Raw genomic sequence first — 9,015 nt, 5'->3', positions numbered from 1 at the left:
GATAGCACTTATTACTTCATGAATATAAAGAGCTAGTTGTGTTTCACAAGAACGGGATTTTCTGAAACCGTGCTATGTGTCAATAAATCGTTTTCTTCGAGGTACTTCATAATCTTCGAATACAGTATATGTTCCAAAACCCTACTGTAAATTGACGTCAGTGATATAGGTCTGTAATTCAGCGGATTACTCCTACTTCCCTTCTTGGGTATTGGTGTGACCAGAGCAATTTTCCAGTCTTTAGGTACGGATCTTTCAGTGAGCGAGTGGTTGTCTATAATTGCTAAATATCGAGCTATTTTATGAGCATACTCTGAGAGGAACCTGACTGGTATACAATCTGGACCGGAGGCCTTGACTTTATTAAGTGATTTAAGCTGCTTCGTTACTCCGAGGATATCTACTTCTATGTTTCTCATCTTGGCAGTTGTTCTTGACTGTAATTCAGGAATATTTACTTCGTCTTCTTTGGTGAAAATGGGACTCATCACTGAATATAATTCTACTCCAGTCAGTGAGATTCCAGTCGAAGACGTGTTTGGAGACCCCCCAGACAGTGGTGAAACACCAACCTGGCTGTCGCCCGCCATAAGACTCGACCAGGAGGAGTAATATGAGGTGCCATTTCTTTTCATAGCAGGAACCCTTTGGTTGTCAACAGCAACACCCTTAACGCACAGCGGTACGCCGAAGATATTCTGCGGCCCGTTTTGTCGCCCCTCATGGCATGCCATCGTGAGCTTACATTTCAGCAAGATAATGCCCGCCCACACACAGCTTGTCTTCCTGTTTGCCAATCCCTACTTTGGCCAGGAAGGTAGCCGGATCTCTCCCAAACTGAGAATCCTTGGAGCATTATGGGCAGCTCTATCCAAATATCTTGGAATTTTGACTATGTACTCGCAACAAGCTAACTGGTGAGAATTCGGCTCGATATCCCTCAAAAAGACATACAACTACTCTGTCAATCAATATCAAACTGAATAACTGCTTGCATGAGGGTGGCAGTTGGAGTAATGTGTTACTGTTTTCTCAGTTTGTGATGCTCTTTCTTTTGAATAAATCATCCAATTTTTCTGAAACAGTAATCATTTATTTGTGTGTACATCTACATAACATGTACCGATTTTGGTCCTAGTAGGATAATCCATCGTGGTTCATTTCTTTTTCTGTGTATATCAAGCTTGTTTAATGCACCCTTTTATTGTGTACTGTAATTTTGATACGTTTAATACCACCGTTAATTGTAGTGATATTACTAAATTGCTTGTTTTGAAATTAAATAAACTGCACTGTATTTCACTTAATACTGCAGTTCATCCAAATTTTATTGAACCACTGCATAAAATGCATGTTACATTCTTAATTATAGTTTCAGGTAACAATTTTAGAAAATATTTGTATAATTCAGACTTTTATTAATTCGAACTTCAGCGCCAATTAGTTCGAATTAGTAAGATTTGACTTTAGTTGACTTTTTGTAACAAAGATATGGTCAGCGTCCCTCAGGGGTAGATCTCGAATATTTTACATCTGTGATACAATTTACCAACCCCAGTGTTACGAACAGGTGTTGTTTACCATAAGCGTCAGTTGTAGGTACACACTTTTGGTACTCATGATAAAGTTTCGAATGTGGGACATCTGCATGTCTGGAGTGTAAATGTTTCATCCAGGAGTGAGCAAGAAACTGTATAATGTTTACTGATACAGAAAGCTCTGTTTCTAAACCTACACAAATATTCAATAATAAGAGTGATCCATAAAGATGCCAAAATAGCACTGTATGCTACAGTTATTTTATTCCTGTCATTAACCTTACACAGACCAAACATGTTTGAAGTGATCAAACAGATATGTTTCATTCCTAGGCATAGTTCTCCGAACTGTGACGGAGACTGTCGTGCGACAGAAAGAGAAAAATTTCACACTCAATATGTATTCTAACATAATGACAGTATATTTGGTCTACAGTCAGCCGAGAAAAATAAAGCACCTTTTGTGGTTAACGAAATGACTAAAGAGATCTTCTTATCCTTAGTTTTGAAAAGACATGCCGAAACTCAGTACGAGAAAAAGTTCTTTATACTCATTATGCACTAGACGAAAAACATCCGCAAATGACGAAAACGTGAACTTGATCGATAGTCGTTGGCTACAGCTCCGAAAGAATAGTCCAAAGAGATTTCATATTAAATATAATTTCGAAGAAAAGTCTCCCTTCACAGAAATAAAATTGTAAAAGTCAAGAACAGGAACACTATCAACCACTGAACTGGAATCCATATCATTGTTTTAGTCAGAACGCAGAGCAGTTACAAAAGAAAAGAATTAGGATCATTCGTATCTCTTACAGTGTATACATACAGACCAACATGATTATTATAAAAACCTAAAGGCTAAAAATAATGCTGATATTAGAATCTAAGGTGCCCATAACGACACACATCCTTTTCAAAAAAGCTCCGAGGTCATTTTATTCCTGGCGTACAAGCGACGTCAGCGCAGTAACTCAGACGCCATCTTCAGCTTGTGTAAGGTCTACTTGCACACATATGCGTTTTTGTTTGGTTCACAAATTTCTGAAGCTATAGTACATTAGTGGGTTGTTTCAGAATTGTGCTGTTTAATCCAATCACCCAACTGAACAATAAAAATCATCTAATATTTAATTAATGAATTTATTAATAAATAGTTGGAACTGATCGAGTCCAGATCCCACTGTCCATGTTTCGACTTCTTCCTACTGGAGTCTCTCTCTTGGTAGCCCCATGTTGTGATTTGACTATTGAAATCTCCGATTATGAACTTGACTGACTGGTTTTTAAAGTTACTTGGGTCTCTGAACTTGAAAACTGCCCCAGTAGAAAAGCATAAAGGCAATGTAATCATTGTGGGCAGACACCCAATAACCTTTACCACCCAACAGCATGCCGGGTAGTGGTGGTCACTCTATAAATTGATCGCCTTTGTTCCACCCATTGGTACCCATTCAGTTAACTTTCATTGCTCACACTCAGTCGTGTGAGGGGGGGGGGGGAGGGGGGGTGCGTCTTTATGCAATTCAGAGGCAATTATCTTTGACTTTCACGGAAATAAATCAATTTGACATCATTTTACGCCTCTTTTTAGTACTATGCTGATGAAATACCTATCTTTGACTTTCAAGTGAAGGTTGACTTCATTTTATATGCAAATCTTCGAATTTGACGCCATTTTTATGCATCACTTTAAACTTCACGGATACTGGATGGAGAGTGGAAAGAGGTACAAATGAGAACTGGGCTAGTTGGATTTTTTTGAATTCATTTTATTTATTTATTGAATCTACATCTGTCGGACTGCCCCATTTTCATACTATGCTATGATCGACTACTTAAACTTACCATTGCCACAGCTAGGCTAATTCCGCCATCTTGGTATTCTTGCTATTTCATTTTAATACATGACTGTGATTGACTGGAAGGGGCAGGGGAGGGGAGGGGAGGGGGATAGCTTGATGATTCAACTGATATAGACCATAACGTGGGTTGCTGGAAGTTCGTAGTACTTTGTAGAAAATCTCTCAATAAATATGGATAAAAAAGGGATTCGTAGGGTGCGCTTTCGACGCAAGTCGATTGGACAGTCGCGTTAAGCCCGAAAGATAGTTCCTTGATTGGTTGGAAGGTGTGCCAGAATGAACGCCCTCTCGGGGGCGTTGAGAAGCGAAGACGGTGGACAGTTGAAAGTGTAAAGAGCTACAGTTTGTACGTGTCGGAGATGCTGTTGACCGGTGGGGACACGCTGAGTAATTTTACGAAAGATAGTTCCTTGATTGGTTGGAAGGTGTGCCAGAATGAACGCCCTCTCGGGGGCGTTGAGAAGCGAAGACGGTGGACAGTTGAAAGTGTAAAGAGCTACAGTTTGTACGTGTCGGAGATGCTGTTGACCGGTGGGGACACGCTGAGTAATTTTACGAAGAGACAATGACAGTGAGACGCAATACAACTGATATGCTGGCGCACTGCTAGTTAGGTCGCGATCAGAGCTTGTTCGTAGTCAGTATTGTTTGCACTAAAATCTTTCCAAGTTGTTCCAATCTTTGTCACGTGTGTCGGTTGTTAAATTCTTCGCACTACCTGATTCATGTTGTCCAGAATGTTCGCTCTCTTGCCTCAATAACTTTAATGTTGATTTTTCTCTTACTCTGCTCTTTTCCCGTGCAAATAGGGTAACTAAATTGTAGGTCTATGAGCTCTGCAAATCAATGCGACTGAGTAATATCAATTTTCTTTCTTGTTCTTTGCACTCAGCAACGTATATCTTCTCCGTAGAGGCACCCCTCGTGATGATAATTTTGTCTGCTAGTCTTCGTCTAGTAAGGGACAATTTTGCTTTTAAGAAAATTGCTTGTTACAGATTTCAAATTACCTTCGTGTGCAAGTAACTGTTAATGAATCCAAAGGTTTCAGATTAGTATTTTAATTCAAGCACCCCCCCCCCCCTCCAAGGATATTTCCAGATGCATCAGGTAATAGATTAAGGAATATATTAGGTACGGCTTAACATTGTGTTTGTATCCAAAAGCCATATTGTCCTGCTTGCTTCGGTTGCGATAGGTTTAACAAATTTTTTCACTTCTTGCAGTGCATAAATTCTCCCTACTTTAATTAACAATAGTGTGGCCAATGCGCTTATAGGGAACGACACCATTGTTACTGGATGTGTTAAAGAAACAATGGGAATCTGAGATTAACGATATTACTGTCCATTTTTGCCTATTTTCAGACAAAAATACAGATATAGATCATTAGTTTACCACTAGATCACTCCATGCTACGAAACGTAAAGGCACATCTGGCATCTTAAATAAATTTAACAGTAAATTTTATTTTCTGTAAAAGTGAAGTAGTGACTGTACAAGAAAATCTTATAATGACTACACTACCACTTTGTAAACAAGATAATTAACTAGAATTTTTTGTGTGATAACTTCTGAGAAGGCAACATTTTAGTGATAGGTGCTTGGTGGCGTGCGGCGACGCCCGCAAGACTACTGTGTCTCCACCACAGCTTTTGGTTACTGTCTTGTCCCTGAGTCATCATGTCGTGCCAAGAATGGTATTGACTTATAACTGTGGTGCAGCAGTTCAACTACGGAGTGTGCCGCGACAGCCCTCGAAGACATGTCCACTGCAGGTTCCACCACTTGTTCCTCCTTCGACTGGGCGGCTCGCTCCACCTTAGCCATGGCTGCATCCATTACTGCAGGTTCCACCACTTGTTCCTCCTTCGACTGGGCTGCTCGCTCCACCTTAGCCATGGCTGCATCCACTACCTGTGTCAAAGAGCTCGCGGCTACAGTCTTCGCAGCTTCATGCGAACCTTCCTCCTGTGAAACTCCCACCTTGTCTGAGCCCTCCGAAACCACGATCATGATTTTTTCGTCTCTCTTGACGACGTCCTCCGCCACTTTCACTACCTTCTCCTCTTCCTTCAGCTTCTCCTCGACCTTCTCGGCAGGCGGTTCCACACCGTCCTCTATTAGCCTGACCGTTTTCAGCACTTTGTGCTTCCTGCGTTTCGGCTCCACCGGGGTGTGTGTGTGTACCACCGTGTCCACGCCTGGTCCTTCCTCCACTTCCCAGAAGCGTCTTTCTTCCTTCACCTCGGGAGTTGGGGCCGGCTCTGCAGCTGCATCTGCTGGAAAACAAAACTATACTGGTTTCCATTTAGAAGAGAAAACGTGAAAAAAAAAACATCGTAACATTAAATTGGGTCGACATTTCTTCACGAACGTTAGAGATCTGCCTACGTTTATTTCCTACAATGCAATCGAGCCCCACATCAGCAGATATGAAAAAAAAACTTCCATGATATACGAGGGTCATTTTAAAGCCCTGCACATTGCGCTTGCGCGATCGTTACGGTAGTGTGATCAAGTCGAATTCATGTCAGTTGTGAACGAGAGTTTAGGCGTGACGGTCGAATATACGTGTGCTGCTTCGCGTGGCTGTGTTGTGAGGAATTCAGTATTGTAAGTAACCTGTTTGTATGTTGGCAGCGCTATAGACTGTGTTAATATCGCTGACAGCGCTCTGCACACTCTGCAAGAGATTCTGTGGTTGGACGGACTAGCACTTAACGAGCGCATAGGGAAGTGTATGGGCATGGAAGTTGGAAATTTGTGGTAAGGACTATGGGACTAAACTGCTGAGATCATCGTTCCCTAGGCTTACACAATACTTATTCTAACTTAAACTAACTTACGCTAAGGGCCACACACACAAAACCCATGCCAGATGGAGGACTCGAACCTCCGACGGGGGCAGCCGCGCGTACCGTGGCAAGGTGCCCGAGACTGCACGGCTATCCCGCTTGCCTGTATGGGCACGATTTTCTTTGTGGAGACTCTGTGTTGGTAGCACACGTGAAGTAAAGTGAGATGAAATGATGTGTTTATAAGAAAATATAAAAGGAAATATAGGATGATGAATGTCGTTGACAATGTTTGGGGAGTGGAATTATTGAAAACTATTTTGGTTCAAATGGTTCTGAGCACTATGGGAAATAACCACTGAGGTCATCAGGCTCCTAGAACTTAGAACTACTTAAACCTAACTAACCTAAGGAAATCACAAACATCCATGCCCAAGGCAGGATTCGAACCTGCGACGGTAGTGGTCGCGCGGCTCCATACTGTAGCGCCTAGAACCGCTCGGCCATTCCGGCCGGCAATACTATTTTGGAACTGGATGTCACAAGAATAAGGTAAAATTTTCTAAATATATTATTTGCTCTTCAGCAAAATCTTTCTTTTGATAGCCATATGATTTCTAATAGTTAGAGTCTATAGTAGTTATAATCTTATTATTTAGCTGACTGTTAATTAAATGGACACCCTAGCTGCAAACAGGCGTTGATGTACTTCATTGGGGACATTTTGAAAATGTATGCCCCGACCGGGACTCGAACCCGGGATCTCCTGCTTACATGGCAGACGCTCTACCCATCTGAGCCACCGCGGGCACAGAGGATAGTGCGTCTGCAGGGACTTATCCCTTGCACGCTCCCCGTGAGATCCACATTCCCAACATGTCCACACCACTACATTCGTAGTGCGCCTAATAGATGTTTGCCCATCATACTCATTTCTCGTGGCAGATTAATCCACCAAGTCCCGTACGAGTTCGGGCATAGCGTGTGCGTTCGCACAAGAAGGTCAATGGCTGGGAAGCCATATTTTGACTATACATGACGGTAGTATCTGTTCCCGAAAGAACAGTTACCGTGGATTACCATGCAGCTTTGCTAGAAATGAAATGATAATTAAATGGACACACTAGCTGCAAACAGGCGTTGATGTACTTCATTGGGGACATTTTGAAAATGTGTGCCCCGACCGGGACTCGAACCCGGGATCTCCTGCTTACATGGCAGACGCTCTACCCATCTGAGCCACCGCGGGCACAGAGGATAGTGCGTCTGCAGGGACTTATCCCTTGCACGCTCCCCGTGAGATCCACATTCCCAACATGTCCACACCACTACATTCGTAGTGCGCCTAATAGATGTTTGCCCATCATACTCATTTCTCGTGGCAGATTAATCCACCAAGTCCCGTACGAGTTCGGGCATAGCGTGTGCGTTCGCACAAGAAGGTCAATGGCTGGGAAGCCATATTTTGACTATACATGACGGTAGTATCTGTTCCCGAAAGAACAGTTACCGTGGATTACCATGCAGCTTTGCTAGAAATGAAATGATAATTAAATGGACACCCTAGCTGCAAACAGGCGTTGATGTACTTCATTGGGGACATTTTGAAAATGTGTGCCCCGACCGGGACTCGAACCCGGGATCTCCTGCTTACATGGCAGACGCTCTACCCATCTGAGCCACCGCGGGCACAGAGGATAGTGCGTCTGCAGGGACTTATCCCTTGCACGCTCCCCGTGAGATCCACATTCCCAACATGTCCACACCACTACATTCGTAGTGCGCCTAATAGATGTTTGCCCATCATACTCATTACTCGTGGCAGATTAATCCACCAAGTCCCGTACGAGTTCGGGCATAGCGTGTGCGTTCGCACAAGAAGGTCAATGGCTGGGAAGCCATATTTTGACTATACATGACGGTAGTATCTGTTCCCGAAAGAACAGTTACCGTGGATGACCATGCAGCTTTGCCAGAAATGAAATGATAATTAAATGGCTTCCCAGCCATTGACCTTCTTGTGCGAACGCACACGCTATGCCCGAACTCGTACGGGACTTGGTGGATTAATCTGCCACGAGTAATGAGTATGATGGGCAAACATCTATTAGGCGCACTACGAATGTAGTGGTGTGGACATGTTGGGAATGTGGATCTCACGGGGAGCGTGCAAGGGATAAGTCCCTGCAGACGCACTATCCTCTGTGCCCGCGGTGGCTCAGATGGGTAGAGCGTCTGCCATGTAAGCAGGAGATCCCGGGTTCGAGTCCCGGTCGGGGCACACATTTTCAAAATGTCCCCAATGAAGTACATCAACGCCTGTTTGCAGCTAGGGTGTCCATTTAATTATCATTTCATTTCTAGCAAAGCTGCATGGTCATCCACGGTAACTGTTCTTTCGGGAACAGATACTACCGTCATGTATAGCTGACTGTTGTTGCTACTTGCTGAAATATTGCTGTAGATTGTGTTACGAAGATTTTCTGTGAGGTAAGTGATTTATGAAAAAGAATGGGGTTTACACTATCACGATTCGTGATTGAATTGAGTTTAGGCAATTAAGAGAGTTGGGAGTAGTTTCATATTTCTTTAATTTCATATTTATTGGATTTGTATTATTGTTAGGATTTCTTGCAACTCAGGGCCATTCTTTCGTATTAATTATTGGATATCATGTTGTCAATGAATAGCTGTCAGATTGCGTTGGGCTTGTGTATTGTGGGTAATAAATGAATAGGTTAAGTTTGAGTTGTCTTTGACAGGGAAAATACTGCAGGTCAGTGATTAATAAAAAACCAATAATTAAAGAGGTAG

General features: G+C 42.8%; 4 non-coding genes across 4 annotated transcripts; 1 reads left to right on the top strand and 3 right to left on the bottom strand.

Annotated features, from left to right (window-relative positions):
* Positions 1 to 6,936: 6,936 nt before the first annotated feature.
* Positions 6,937 to 7,011, bottom strand: Trnat-ugu (transfer RNA threonine (anticodon UGU)). Its single transcript has one exon. It is a non-coding gene; the product is annotated as a tRNA-Thr (tRNA).
* A 365-nt stretch (positions 7,012 to 7,376) lies between these two features.
* Trnat-ugu (transfer RNA threonine (anticodon UGU)) lies at positions 7,377 to 7,451 on the bottom strand. The gene has a single exon. It is a non-coding gene; the product is annotated as a tRNA-Thr (tRNA).
* A 365-nt stretch (positions 7,452 to 7,816) lies between these two features.
* Positions 7,817 to 7,891, bottom strand: Trnat-ugu (transfer RNA threonine (anticodon UGU)). Its single transcript has one exon. It is a non-coding gene; the product is annotated as a tRNA-Thr (tRNA).
* Positions 7,892 to 8,407: 516 nt separating this feature from the next.
* Trnat-ugu (transfer RNA threonine (anticodon UGU)) lies at positions 8,408 to 8,482 on the top strand. The gene has a single exon. It is a non-coding gene; the product is annotated as a tRNA-Thr (tRNA).
* Positions 8,483 to 9,015: the final 533 nt, after the last annotated feature.

The sequence above is a fragment of the Schistocerca nitens genome, chromosome 8 (assembly GCF_023898315.1).
Source record: "Schistocerca nitens isolate TAMUIC-IGC-003100 chromosome 8, iqSchNite1.1, whole genome shotgun sequence".
Taxonomy (NCBI): Eukaryota; Metazoa; Arthropoda; class Insecta; order Orthoptera; family Acrididae; genus Schistocerca; species Schistocerca nitens.
This window is presented reverse-complemented; position numbering and strand designations above follow the sequence as displayed.